Source organism: Monodelphis domestica, chromosome 3, assembly GCF_027887165.1.
Source record: "Monodelphis domestica isolate mMonDom1 chromosome 3, mMonDom1.pri, whole genome shotgun sequence".
NCBI lineage: Eukaryota > Metazoa > Chordata > Mammalia > Didelphimorphia > Didelphidae > Monodelphis > Monodelphis domestica.
The window spans coordinates 305,941,776-305,956,877 of NC_077229.1; the positions used below are offsets into that span (position 1 = coordinate 305,941,776).

General features: G+C 35.8%; 1 protein-coding gene across 4 annotated transcripts in view; it reads left to right on the forward strand.

The window, feature by feature from the left end:
• Positions 1-15,102, forward strand: part of FAM110B (family with sequence similarity 110 member B) — a 222,519-nt gene that overhangs the window by 63,250 nt on the left and 144,167 nt on the right. For 2 of the 4 annotated variants that reach the window (XM_007487094.2, XM_056823944.1), the window contains exon 1: positions 2,124-2,814. The exons of the other annotated variants lie outside the window; for them this stretch is intronic. The gene's annotated coding sequence lies outside the window, so the exon portion shown is untranslated. Of the gene's footprint in view, positions 1-2,123; positions 2,815-15,102 lie in introns of those variants that run through there. 4 annotated transcript variants of the gene reach the window in all.

The window sequence follows — 15,102 nt, forward strand, 5'->3', positions numbered from 1 at the left end:
AACTCCAGGGCCAGCACTCTATCCAGGTCACGGCACTACCTAGCTGCTGCTGCTGCTACTATGATGACAACGGCTGCTACTATGACGACGACGATGACTACTACTACTACTACTAATGATACCTAGCAATTATATAGTGATTTATCTTGCATTTGCTTTGGCATCAATGCAGCCTCTCTGAAATAGTGAATAGAGCAGTAAACTTGAAATTATGGAGACCTGAATTAGAATTCTACTTCAGATACTTACTAGCTCTGTGACCCCAGTACAAATTACAAAATTTCCTTCCCTCACATTTTCCCAGTTTATAAAATGGGGACAATAGTAGCACTCCCTCCCAGGCTGTTGTGAGGAGCATCTGAGAGGGTTATATATAAAGCATTTTTATTTATTTTATTAATTTATTTAGTCAATTTATAACATTATTCCTTGGTTACAAGAATCACATTATTTCCCTCCCTTCCCTCCACCCACCCTTCCCGTGGCTAGTGAGCAATTTCTTTGGGTATTAAATGTGTCTTTGATCGGAACCTATTTCCATGTTGTTGGTGTTTGCACTAGGATGTTCATTTAGAGTCTACATTCCCAACCATATCCCCTCAACCCATGTAATCAAGCAGTTGTTTTCCTTCTGTGTTTCTACTCCCAGTTTTTCCTCTGAATATGGATAGTGTTCTTTCTCATAAATCCCTCCAGGTTGTTCAGGATCACTGCATTGCCACTAATTGAGAAGTCCATTATATTCAATTGTACCACAGTGTATTAGTCTCTGTATAAATGTTCTCCTGGTTCTGCTCATCTCATTCTGCATCAATTGCTGGAGGTCGTACCAGCTCACATGGAATTCCTCCACTTCATTATTCCTTTTAGCACAATAGTATTTTATACCACAATTTGTTCAGCTATTCCCCAATTGAAGGGCATCCCCTCATTTTCCATTTTTTTGTCACCACAAAGAGCACAGCTATGAATATTCTTGTACAAGTCTTTTTCCTTATTATTTCTTTGGGGTACAAACCCAGCAGTGCTATGGCTGGATCAAAGGGCAGACAGTCCTTTATCGCCCTTTGGGCATAGTTCCAGATTGCCCTCCAGAATGCTTGGATCAATTCACAAATCCACCAGCAATGCATGAATTTTCCACATCCCCTCCAGCATTCATTGCTTTCCTTCGCTGTCATGTTAGCCAATCTGCTAGAGTGAGGTGATACCTCAGAGTTGTTTTGATTTTCATCTCTTTGATTATAAGAGATTTAGAATACTTTTCATGTGCTGTGATTTCTTTAACTGAAAATTGCCTATTCATGTTAATTAGAGAATGGCTTGATTTTTTGTACAATTGGTTTAGCTCTTTATAAAGCATTTTTAAGACATTAAAGCACCACACAGGGTATCCCAGAAGTTTTAGTGCTGTTTTAAGTTTTTAAAGCTGTAAAGTAAGGAACTTGATCACTAAGGACCTTTTTGACCTAAGAAAAGGCAGGCTATAAGGTCTGCCTCTTTTCCAGCTAAAAGTTAGAGCAGTTATAAATTGAATTACATTGTTTAAGTCAAGGCATGCTAAACATGCTTCAGATTGTTCAAGTCAATTTAACAAGCAGTTAAGGACCTACTACTTTTAGTCACAGTAAAAAGAACTCATTTATATTTTTCTTTGAAAAATAAGACACTCTTGGAGACAGCTAGATGGTTAAGTGGATCAAGAGCCAAGCCTAGAGATGAGAGGTCCTGAGTTCAAATTTGACCTAAAGAAACCTCCTAGTTATTTGACTTTGGACAAATCACTTAATCCTAATTTCCTATCCCTTACCACTCTTCTGCCCTGGGAACTCATACTTGTCTTGATTCTAAGAGAGAAAGCAAGGGTTTAAAAAAAAAAAGAAAGCACTAGGATTCTAAGCTGCTGAGAGTTAAGGATATAATGGGAGGCAGACAGAGATTTCTCTTTTAGCCTCCAAGGATAAGTATGACACTAGTGGTAATGATATATAATAGCCTGCATTTAAACAATGCTTTTTAGCATTTACAAAGCATTTATTTACAACAGCCCTATGAGCTAGGGAGTACAAGTATTTCATAGATGAGTGAAGGTGTAAGGGACTACTAGCCACTTAGGGACTCCCAGCTGGGAAGTGTCAAAAGCTGGGAAAAAAAAAACAAGTAAAAACCAAGTTTCTTTACTCCAAGTCCAGTGCCCTGAACATCATGCAGGGGTTGCTTTTTTTGGCCTTTTTTGAGTTCAGATTGTACAGTACCTTCTCCAAGCTAGTTCTGGCAGATTGATACATCTTTGTTTTGCCCAGATTTTAAAAATATAAAGTTTCAGTTCATAAAATGTGAGATCTCTGACCTCTCTCATGGGAAAGGGAGTTAAGTGAGAAGCTGCTGACACAATGAGGAAAAGGGCAGAAACATATCCTTGGATGTTCTTGGTTTTTGCCCTTCCCCACATTGTACGTGGTACAGATTGGCCCTTGTGTAGCCAGTATCTTGCTACATTGTCATATTAGGCTTTTCTAGTGGTAGGAGTGGGTGTTACTGAAGGTTGAAAGAAAATGACCAATAGTAGTATTTAGCTAATTATCTATAAATCAAGAGAACATCACCTTTTGTGTAGTCAGTTTTGCTATAACCAACTTGTTTTGAAAACACGAATTTGTTGACCAATGGATTAGAGAATGAGTTGAGCATGTTGTTCGCACATTCTCAATTTCTTCCTGGAGGATAAGAATGAAGAAACCACAACTTTCTCCAATAATTCATGAGCTGTAGCCTTTCAGACACTTCCTTAAGCAAGCCAGATCTTTTTAAAAGGTAAAGTACTGTACTTATTGTATATCTTTGTGGGAAAAAGATGGCTCATCTTCAGTCTCCACCCCATCCCACTAAGACCATGACCTCCAAATCAGAGCCCTAACTTTCAAATAGTGCCAGCCTTGTCCTTGTGGGCACTGGGGAAGAGGTCAAGCAGCAGCCTAAGCTATGTATGTTGCCATTATTTTTTGTAATATATCTGTATTCTTAATCATTGATGTATAAAATTGTGCTCCCACTTTTATCTGTCACTGATGAAGTTTTTGAAAGTTATTTTCCAACCTCCATTTTTCCCATAAACCCTGTGGTTTTTATTGTGAGATTGTGTATAGCAAAGTGCTTTTAGGGAATTAATATGTAGAGTTATAGCAGAATTGACATCAGTTTTAGAAAGTTGATGCTTTCTATATTCTCTAAAAACTTTTAATCAGTAACAAAACAAATTATGCTAAAAAGAAAAAAAATCTCCTTTGCTCATACTAGCATCCCAGGAATAGAAGAAAAGACATCACCAGGTAGCATACTTATTTGTATCTTCAGATGTAGCACTTCAAATTCTGTGAATCAGCCTCGACTCTTTCAGTCAAGTATATAGACAAAATACGATATTTTCAGTTCCCTAAAACATGCTGCTCCCTCAGGACCCAAACATCTAGGACCCTACTTGAATCCAAGAGAATGAAGTATTTTTTCTAGGTGAGAGAGTGACATTCTAAGGGATTTTTGATAATTTAAAATCTAAATCAAAAGAGCACAGACTTCACCAAGGTGACACACATAGAGTGGTTTTCTGTTGTTATTGTTCAGTCATATCCAGCTCTTTGAGACCCCATTTGGGGTTTTCTCGGCAAAGATACTGGAGTGGTTTGCCATTTTCGTCTCCAGCTCATTTTACAGATGAGAAAACCGAGGCATACAGGGTTAAGTAACTTGCTCAGGGTCACGGAGCTAAAAAGTATCCGAGGTCAAGTTTGAACCCAGGAAGATGAGTTTTCCTGATGTCAGACCCAGCACTTTATTCACTGTAGCACCTAGCTGCCCTTGACCAATTTATATTAGGTAAGTAGGTAGGACTATAATATTCAGTAATAGAATAATAAAATATTTTAGTTTAGGGATTTCATCTCCCCCTAGTCCTGATTGTGAGAGAGAACTATTTCTTACAAACCTAGAATCAGAGATGCCATGTTACTTCTGGGAGCTTTCCTCAGGGCATCATTTTCAAGCTTTGTTCTTAAGACACCATAGTGTTCCATTCTATATGAATATGGGCTCTATGAGAACATTTTTATGTCATTACTTTTCTTTCTATAATGTTAAATATGAAATTATGTTCTACAGTAATGCCAAATGAATAATTCATATTCTTTTATATTGCTGATGTGTAAATGTCTGAATTATTTTATCCATGTTGATAGTCCTTCTCCTGGCACAGATTGCAACCTCGTACCCCTTTTCTATGGATGAGAAACCTAGGTGAAATTTGATGATGGCTTTCCACAGATCTTCACAAAGGATGTAGCCAGTATCCTTGATATACCTTCTTTCTAGTGCAATAAATTCTATCCAAAGCAAGAAGGACCCTTAGAAGGTTCAACTCTTTCATTTTACAGATGCAGAAACTGAGACTGATGAAGATGAAGTCAGTTGCTCAAGGTCATAAAGGTGTTAGCATCAGAGTATTTATCTGAACTCAGACCCTCTGTCTACAGGACTACTATATACAGAATACAGTATATGGATAAGAATATAGTGCTAGTTTTCTGTTCACTATGCAAGTAATTATCATTATTTTTATAGATAAAGATACCAAAGCAACACTTGGACTGTCCTTTTTTATTTTCTCTTCTGGTCATGATTATCATTGAATATGTCTTTTATGACACTTCTCATGTATCAGGTTTTCATTAGTAATATGCCACAACTTATTTACTACAGCCACATAGTATTTCACTGCCCAGTGGTCTAGCTGCAAAAAAATAGGTATTACATGTCACAATCCTGGCTTTGCACAAACATTTAATTTGATCTATCATAGTTAAAAATTTTCCCTTAACCTCTTTTCACTATAGCATTCTATACCTTTTTGAGGGTCAATGCAATACTGGAAAGAGGCTAGCCTTGGAATAGGAAAGAGATGGATTTAACTGTTGACCGTTGATACATAATTGTTATGTGACAGTGAAAAAAACACTTAAATTCTTAAGTGTCTCATGTATCTCAGTTATAAAGGACTTGAGAACCCCTCATTTTATAGGTGGGTAAATTAAGCCTTAGAAAATTGAATCAGGGTATCAGTCCTCTCAGGAAATAAATTTTAGAGAACCCTAGATTTAGAACTGAAAAGCACCCTAGAGTTAATCTGATTCAACTCCCTCATTTTATAGATGAGGGAACAGGCCTAGAGAGTTAAAGTGACTCCAAGGTCACATAAGTTAGTAAATAACCAGCACTCTTTCCAGTATAGAGTTATGATTTAACTTTGTATCTATTCCTTTTTCTACTATACTTTGTTGAAACTTGATGGGAAACTTGGTATCTCCCAAGGATCTGTTCTAGTCCCTCTTCTCTTCTCCTTCTATACTAGCTCATTTGATGATCTTATCAAGTCCCCTGACTTAAATAGAATCTACACAAATGATTCCCAGACCTGTTTATCGAGTCTTAACCTCTCTCTCTCTTGAACTCCAGTCTTGTGTTGCCAACTTCTTGGACATCTTGAACTAGATATTCTGTAGACTTCTCAAACTCATCATTTTCAAAACAGAATTCATTCTCTTTCCTGTCAAGTCATCCTTCCCTTTTTACTTTCTTTATTACCATTGAACTGCTCATCCTTTGCTCATCACTTGCACTCACTCCTCCTCCACATTTAATCCGATGCCAGGTCTTGTTTCTACTTCTTAACATTATATATATATATATATATATATATATATATTTCTCTTTCTCTTTTCTCCTCTTAAATGGTTGTCTTCTTACAGAAGACCCTTATTGCCTCACACCTAAACTATTGCAGTAGACTTCAGGTTGGTCTCCCTGCCCCAAGTCTTTCCTCACTCTAGTCCACCCTCCATTTAGGTGCCAACATCACATTCCTAACATATACATCCAACCATGTTACTTCCTCCCCCAACTAAATAAATTCCCATGTCCCCCTCTTGCCTCTAGAATAAAATATAGACTTTTTGCCTTGGTTTTTAAAGCCGTTCACAATCCAACATGATCAGATCAGAAGTTGTGTGTTGGGGCTATGAATTGGATAGTTCTGGTGAGCCAGTTAATGGAATATATGATATTCCTGAAGAATATATGATAAAAAGAATATAAGCTTGATGTGATAAGTAGTAGGGAGACTTAGCATTCATACCTAGTCTATGCCCCATTTCCTTCATATTTCCATGCAAGGAAACTCATCAGGTTAGTGACAATATATAAGGGGTTATTTAGGAAGATTAAGGACTAGATGGTCTTTCAGGTCCCTTCCATCTTAGGATCTATGATCCTGTGATCTGGCAGCTCTATTTAAGTTGGATCACTGCAAAGGGAAGAAAGAGGAAGAAAAACCAGTTCAGGTGTGAATGCCAGTTTTTTTATCAGTGCACTTAGATTATGTTCTTCTCCAGTTTCTGTTCACCCACAGGCCCCCCCCTCACCTCACACACAAAATCACTTGGCAAATTTAGAAATGTGTTATACTAAAGAGCCAGCGAATTTGGGAAATAATAGTTTAACCAAATGGACTAATAGGTACATGTTAAGCAAGGATTCATCTGTAATCAAAACTATCCTATCTGTCCTTCAGATTTTTCTTTGATTATCATTGCTAGAAACTAAGGAGGATTTAGTTTATGGGAATAAAAGGGAAAATTAGTGGTAGGATGAGAGAGGTCATGGTCATTGGTCTTAAGTATTCAATATGCCCAACAATTCTATCTTAAGCACCACGAACCATCAAAGACCATGCTGTTTGACATGGTCCACGTGGAAACCAGGGACTCCAAAGCAACCTCCAGGAAGGATGGAAACACCCACTGAAACCCCCCTAAATGACTTTCCTTATTAACCTCCCCTTATTATTGGAATTGCTATGATTATTATTCTTACTTGGTCCCAGGAAAAATACATGAGAGCAACATGCTTGCAGGGTTAATACAGATGTCCCACTCTCTCCCCCTAGGATATTACCAGGAGAGCCCACTTACAAAATTAAACCTAAGGATTCTTATATACCCACTTAGATAGGACCCTCTTTTCTAGGGATAAAAACTTCTGGAAAATCTGTGCTTTGAATTCCCTAATCTATATCTCTGTCATGTTGATTCTACCCTCTGATCTTGCACTTAGCAACAATGCTTCATTGACTATGTCCCTAGACTTCCTGTCTGTTGTCATGTTCTATGGAAACATGTATTTTGAGAATGAAACTGTGTGCTGAGTAGATGTGTGATCATGAGGGTATAAAATAAAGCCAGGTCTCAGCCAAGGTGGAGCAGTTTATCCTGTGGAACCTGTGCTGTGGGTTGAATGCAAAAGCTGTGTCCCATTCATCATTTCACCAACACCATCCCACCTCCAAGACCCTATCCCCTGTGAGATGCTGGCCCACCCCACAGCACAAGTAAAGTTATAAAAATAAATGATAGCATCATGATAGAGTCTTTTTCTAGTCTTTATCTTACACCATTAGTTCCATTATTAAAAAAAGTCATCAATAATAATATAAAAGTCAGTAGCAAGGATCAGTAATAATAATATTTACATAGCACTGTAAGATTTATAAAGCACTATATATACATATAGATTCATATATAAAATACCATCTGTTCCCCATGGCTACCCCAGATAGCTAGTGCTATTATTTCATACCTTCCCTTTTTTCTTTTCCCCTTTTTAACAGCTGAGAAAACAGAGGCTAAGAGAGGTTGAATGATTTGTCCAGGGTTACACAGCTAGTAAGTGTCTTAAGTATTTGAACTCAGGTCTTCCTGATTGTTAGTTCAGTGTTACATCTACCAACATAATTAGCTGCCTGTGTGCTCTGCTTTTGGTTCTGCTATACAATCACTATTTGATCTTCTACTGAGTGAAAAAGTTGGACTAAATGATTTCTCTTTCTTGGAATTTTAAATTTGTATTTGTTTTTTTTTCTAATCATAATTCCTAAGTATATTTCTCTCCTTCCATAATCCAGAGAATCATCCCCTATAACTAAGGAAAATAGAAGGGGGAGGGATTTCAGTGAAATAACATAGCAGCAGAATCTAATAGTACATGTGGCATTCCAAATACAGAATGTACCACTTCTGTAACAAAGGAATAGAAATTATTTTCTCATTTCTTCAGGCCTAAGTTTGGCCAGTATGATTAAACAGCATTCAGTTTCTTTATTTTTTGTGCTTTCCATTTTTATTGTTATTATGTTTCTGAGTCTACTTAATTCTTTCTGCATAAATTCATGTCTTCCCAAGCTTCTCTGAATTCTTTGTAAGCATTTCTTACTGTGCAGCAGTATTCCATCATATTCATGTACCACAATTAGTTTAGCTATTTATTCCATAATATACTTTGTTTCCAGATGGCATCTACTTTGTTTTGAGTTGTTTCCTATCACATAAAATATTGCTATGCATAATTTGATGTATATGGACTAAATGACTTTAAAAGGACTCCTTAAAAGGATTCTTGAGGGTAGGAAAGACAGGCATTTCCAGAGGCAGAGACATAGACCCAAGGATATAAAGAGAATATGAGGGAATTGTTTTGGTCCTGATTATCTGCAGAACCTTAGGAATTCTTAACAGTGGTAAATAGAGTGGTTTTCAGGATTCATCGAAAAAACAAATGTGAATTTATAGGAATGAAGAATTATCACTTCGGTATGCATACCATTTTAATTACAATCAATTTGTTTCCTTTTTACATAGCTTACTTAGAAAACTATATCCCCTCTTTCCTACTGTTACTACATTTACTTTAAATGAGATGAATCAAAAACCCCATTTACTTATTAATTGCTTCCTGTGATAGTTGTGACTTCCAGTGATATTCTGCTCACAGCTTGCAAATATCATTTTATCTTTGTTCTAATCACTATGCTACTCACAAGTTCATGATTATCCTGGTGCTTCTTTCCCCAAAGGGAGCTTTGGCTTTTACTTCCTATTCCTTCTGCAATTTGAAGAGTTTTAGAAAAAAAAAAAACCCTAAACAAAACACAGAAATCATCTGTAAGCCTTGGAACTGCAAAGTGGACACATCTGTTTTTGCATAAGTATAAATTGCTGCTTTTACAAATATTAAACATAGAATTCTTGCCACATAGTTGGATAAAGTTTTCCATCCTTGAAATAAAAACAAAACTGTATAGTTTCTTTACCATGGAAGGGGAAAACATTTAATTTATCTTCTACCACTAACCAAAACATGATGCAATGGTGCCACAATCATCTGAAGTCCACTTTTCTCTATAGAAATTCCGTGATAATAGTGGCATTAAAGAAGTGGATTGAGATCCAGATTTTTTTTATTGTAAACATCTGCACAATAAAGCAAGAACTCACACCCTCCTTTAGTTGTTTAATTGCCTTCTTATATCAGTGATTTCTATTATAACCCTTTATTAAATGCTTGGTTTTTACATTAACTTTTTTTCTGTTCTTTTAAGAATAAATTAGTTTAGGGTATTTAAAAATATAAACTTACACCATCTTAGAAGCCCACATGAGTATTTCAGATAGTTGGAGTTTGAAAGTGAGAAAGCAAAAAGTCACGAAAAGTAATTTTTGAGCAGGTGAGGTCATTATAGATTATACCTTGTCAGTGTCTAGAAGGATTTTAAGGATCATCTGCCACATTTTCATTTTTAGTTTTTACTGTATTACCTCTGACATTGTTAATATTGTATTGGGAAGAGCTCTGAACTGGGAATCAGATAATGCCTGCCTTTCAGGACTGCCTCTTTGCACTAGCTATGTATGATCATGGGTATCCATCATCTTTGAAATAGGGATAATAATACCTCTCAGTGTTGTTGTAAGGATCAAATGAAATAATATATTGAAAGGTCTTTGTAAACCTTAATACCATATGTGAGTATAGGTATACAAATTAATTACTGACCATTATCATTTCTTCCTATTGAAGGTCCTTATCACCTCACCATTAAACTATTGTAATAGCCTTAGATTGGTCACTCTAGTCCACCCTCCATTTAGGTGCCAACACATTTTGGCCTTTAACACAAACACATATGTTTACAAAGTTATTGATCAGGAACTTATCTGTAAACTGGTATAAATTGGCTCAGTTTTTGTTTTTGGACTATATACTTTAGCTCATAAAGATGTTGGAAGAAACCAGGACTCACTAGGGACAAGAACAAACAAATGGAAAAGATGCTTGGGGTTCTCATTCACACTATTTCATTACTAGTATTATGGTCATTTTTGTTAATTTTCCTTGGTGTGTTAGGATGGGCTAAACTAAAACTCTTTAGTGATTATGACTCTCCTTTAGGAAATCCATCCGTGCTTTGTGTGTTGGTGTAATTTGTACAACATCGTCCATAAAAGGAGCATGTAGGGGACCTCACCATCAACAGAAAACTCCTTTTCCATTTGAAGTATGTGCTATAAAATCCTTCATTAAAGTGGCTATCACCTTTGGCAATAGTACAGTTCTGTTTTATGTTAGCTGGGTGGCACAACTGGTAGAATGCCAGGCTTAAAGTTAGAAAGACTCATCTTCCTGATTTTCAAATAAGATCTCAGACATTTACTAGCTGCGTGACCCTGGCCAAGTCACCTAACACTGTTTGCTTAAGTTCCTCATCTGTAAAATGAACTGGAAAAAGAAATGACAAACTAATATCTTTGCCAAGAAATCCCCAAATGGGGTCACAAGAAGTCATACACAGTTGAAATATAATTAAACAGCAACAAGAAATTAATGAGAAAAGATGGGTCTGATTAAGTAAATTTGAGAATTGCCAATTGTCAATAACCAAATTTTGAATAAAAGCTTATAATAGAAATCACTGATATAAGAAGACAAATTAACAACTAAAGGAGGATGCGAGTTCCCACTTTATTGTGCAGATGTTTACAATTTAAAAAAAATCTCGATCTCAATCCACTTCTTTAATGCCACTGTTAGCATAGAATTCTATAGAGAAAAGTGGACTTCAGACGATTATGGCACCATTGCATCATGTTTTGATTAAATTAATTCAATTTTTAAGTGAATCGCTAATTGAATCCAAGAAGTTTCCTTGTCAACAAGATTTTGGAACTGTAGAAGATAAGCTATAAAACTCTTCATACTCTTTAGCTACTATTGAGTAAAAATTCTATGTCAAAAGGTAAAACCAAAAGATAAATGCATACCAAATTATTGACAGCATCAGTACCTTTTATGGAAAAAGAACCAGAAGCAAAAAAAGCAAAATCATGGTAAATGATTGTTATGGAATGTGATGTGCTCTGAGATGAATATTAAAAATTTAGACAAATGTGGAAAATGTGTGTTCACTAATATAGAATAAAATAAGAAGAACCTAGAGAATGATGTATAAAATGGACAATAATATAAATTAGAAGATCACTATAAAAGGACCTTTGAGAAACTTAGAGGTAGAACATGAAGTCTATTTCCCCGCACATGGTAGCAAGGCTGGGTACTACAAGCCCAAAATATCCTAACATTGTCAGGTGTGTCATCATAGTGAGTATTTCTGTATAATTATTTTTCCTTGTCTAAAGGGAATGTTCAGTTGTGGTTGGGGGTAGAAAAAGTCACCATTGTTTCTCATTGGATTTCATGAACATCCTTAGGTCCAACATGAATGTAGTTGTGGATATCATTTGACTGTGATGTCAAGACAAAAAGTATCAATAAAACATTTAAAATAAAAATAAATTGCACACCATATCTTCTTGTTTTCTTCCTCTTTTGATATTGACTTCAATCTTTGTTCTAATTCTAATTAGTGGTATGAGTATGTGCAATCAGTTAATATGGACATGATTCCTATACTAATTCAATTCAATAAACATTAAGTGGCTATAATGTACAAGTGACTGTGCAAAACTCTGAGTAGTCAATTGTTTACTGTTTTTTAAAGTGTAATATTATACCTTAAAATGCCTTAAAATGAATATTATGGAAATATGTCTTTCATGATAATACATGTATAATAATCCAGATTGAATTGCTTGTGAACTTGGGAGGGGGGGAAGGAAGATGGGAGACTACATGAATCATATAACTTTGGAAAACTTATGTGGAAATTAATAAAGATAAAATATTAAAAAAACCTTATGGCATTATTTTCAATTTGATGCATCCTGAGGATATGTTCATAATGTATAGGAATAAGACTTCTGTGTAGCGTATAAGCTTTTGTCATATCTCACTTTTTAATGTTGAGCCATGTTTCCTAACCTATTGGTTTTTTTTGTCATCATCCTCTATGGCCACCTTTGCATTGAGCCCCTCAAATATTAAAATATGATGTTCTAAATTTGATGGTCTACTCAAAGCAACCAAGCCACCATGAAGGACCATAAAGAACCATCTCTCCACTCTTCTGTCTTCTAGTTTAATTTATCATGAGGATGTCAATTTTTATATGATTTCATTTTCTTCATTACTATATGAACTCTTGGGCATTAAGCAAGGTCTTCACATTGAAAGAACCAAGAGCTAAGTTAATATTTATATTGACTAAAAAGGGCATAATTGCTTACATTCTTTCCTTACTTTTTCTGTTTCTCAATCATCTTAGAAATAAAAGTGAGTCATAAGGGACTGAGAAACAGTTTTTATTTTCCTTTTTTCCAAGGGTTGCCATGCCTAAAGAATTCATCACCTAGTAATTTACCCTACATTTACCCTACCAGTAATAAACAACTCTTTCCATGCTTAACTAAAGGTGGTCTTTGACAGGCAGATTGTATTTAAATATGGCTAGTGCCATACTTCAAGCGAGCTTTATAAGTATTGTAGAACCTTAAAATACTATTAGGAATCCAGAATCACCTCTTTGCCATGATATGACATCTAAGTAGAAGTACTAAGACAGTATTTAATGGAGGTAGTTAGGTGATGACATGGATACAGTTCTAGATATAGAGTCAGGAAAATTTGAATACGACCTATGTGACCCTGGGCAAGTCTCTTAGCCTATCTCAGCCTCAGTATTTTTGTCTATAAAATGAGGATAATAGCAACAACCAAATAGGGTTTTCAAGGACCAAATATGATAATTTATGCAAAGTTTTTGAAATGAAAGTACTATACATATTAATTATTATTTTTATGTTAGCAGACAGTAGGTGAATGCAAATACCAGGATGATCTACAACTTGAATTGGAGATTGACAAGATATATGCATATATACATAGGTATCAAAACTTGCAAACTCACCCTTACCATCAGAAAGACTGATAGATTGCTGATCAGAGAATGTCCAAATGTCCCCACTCCCTTAGGTATTTTGGCTACCTTGGTGACTTTCCTGGGGATTTCCCTGTGTTATTGATACCTCTTATATAAAGTCCTCCCAGGATATTGTTGTTCTTGGCTGTCTATGACTGGGATGCTACCCTGCAATGGCTCTGGCTTTACTAGGAGAAGGGGATAAGGAGTTTTCTGGTTTCTGACTAATATTTTGGGAATAGAAAAAGTCACTTACTATTGTTTCATATCAGATTTCTTGGACATTAGTAGATCCAGAACACACTTGAAGATTTTGCTAAAGTATATGAAAGCTAGATGATGTAGCAGATATATTGAGGACATCTGGGTCAGAAATAGATTTTCTGTAGGGCATTCAGTTTCTTTTTTCTTTTTCTCTCAATCAGTGAGTTTATAAGCATTTATTAAGCACTTACTATGTGCCAGGTACTATGCCAAACACTAAGAAAAAAGAAAGACAAAAAACTAGATTCCCTACTCTCAAGGAGCTCATATTCTCTTGTTCGAAATACCTTGCAAATATATATAATACGCAATGTAAATGGGAAGTAATTTCTGAAGAGTGGGAGCAACTAGGAAAGTGTCCTTTAAAAAGATAGTATTTCGGTTGTAGTGTTTAAGAAAGCCAGAGAAGCCGGAAATTGGTAGTGAGAAAAATATTCCACATATGGGGGCAGTTAGTGAAAGTTCATGGAGTCAGTTACTGAATATCTGGAGGAATAAAAACAAGCTAGTGTTGTTGGATCATAATAGAGGGTAGTGGTGGTAAAGTATAAGAAGGTAGCAAAAAGGGGTTTGGTTGGAAGGGTTTTAAAAAACAAATAGAGGATTTTATATTTGAACCTTGGAAATAATTGGGAGCTACTTGAGTTCATAAAGTAGAAAAGCTGATATGATTGGATCTATGCTTCAGAATAAATCATCTTGGCAACTGAGTAGAAGGAGAAGTAGCATGGGGAAGAGAATTAAGGCAAGGAAGGCTGATGAGAAGGCTATAGTAACAGTCCTAAACTAGGATGGTAGTTCTGTAAATGAGAAGGGGGATATAAAAGAGAGATGCTGTGAAAATAGAATCAGTATTCAATAATTAATTCAATATATAGGGTGAGAGTGAATAGATGAGGATGACACCAAGTTGTGGTCTTGGATAACTCACTAGATGGTAGCACACCAAGGGAAGTTCAGAAGAGGAGAGGCTTTGGGGAGAAAGAAAGTTAATTAGAACAATTCAGTTGATTCTGAGATTCCTTTGGGATAGCTGTTTAGTGACATCAGAAAGGCAAATGGTGATATGTGACAGTATCTCAGGACAATCACTACACTGGAGAGATGGATCTGGAAATTATCTGCATAGAGATGATAATTGAGCCCATGGGAGTTGATGAGATCAAATGAGATTTAATTTGAATAGATTTAATCTTTCTTCCTCATTTGCATATGTTTTGTGTCACTGTTTTAATTATTGTTTTATTTTCTTTACTCCTTTACTCCTTAAGAAGCATTTTTTTTTGCTTTTTTTTTAAATTTGGTCAATTTCACACATTATTCCTTGGTTACAAAATCATATTCTATTCTTCCTTCCCCTCCCCCCCCCCCCCCCCCCCCGCCCTTCCCGTAGCCTTAAGGAGCATTCTTATTTGAAAGAATATGTTTTATTTTCTATTTCAGAATCTTTGCTCCCCATGTAAACATATGACATAGGAAGAGTGTACATCCTGGCACCTCATCCTTGTTATAGGCATTTTTAAAAAAATAATCCAGCATTTTCTACTTTCCTTTTGAAGTGAAAGGAATCAACTGTGTTTTTA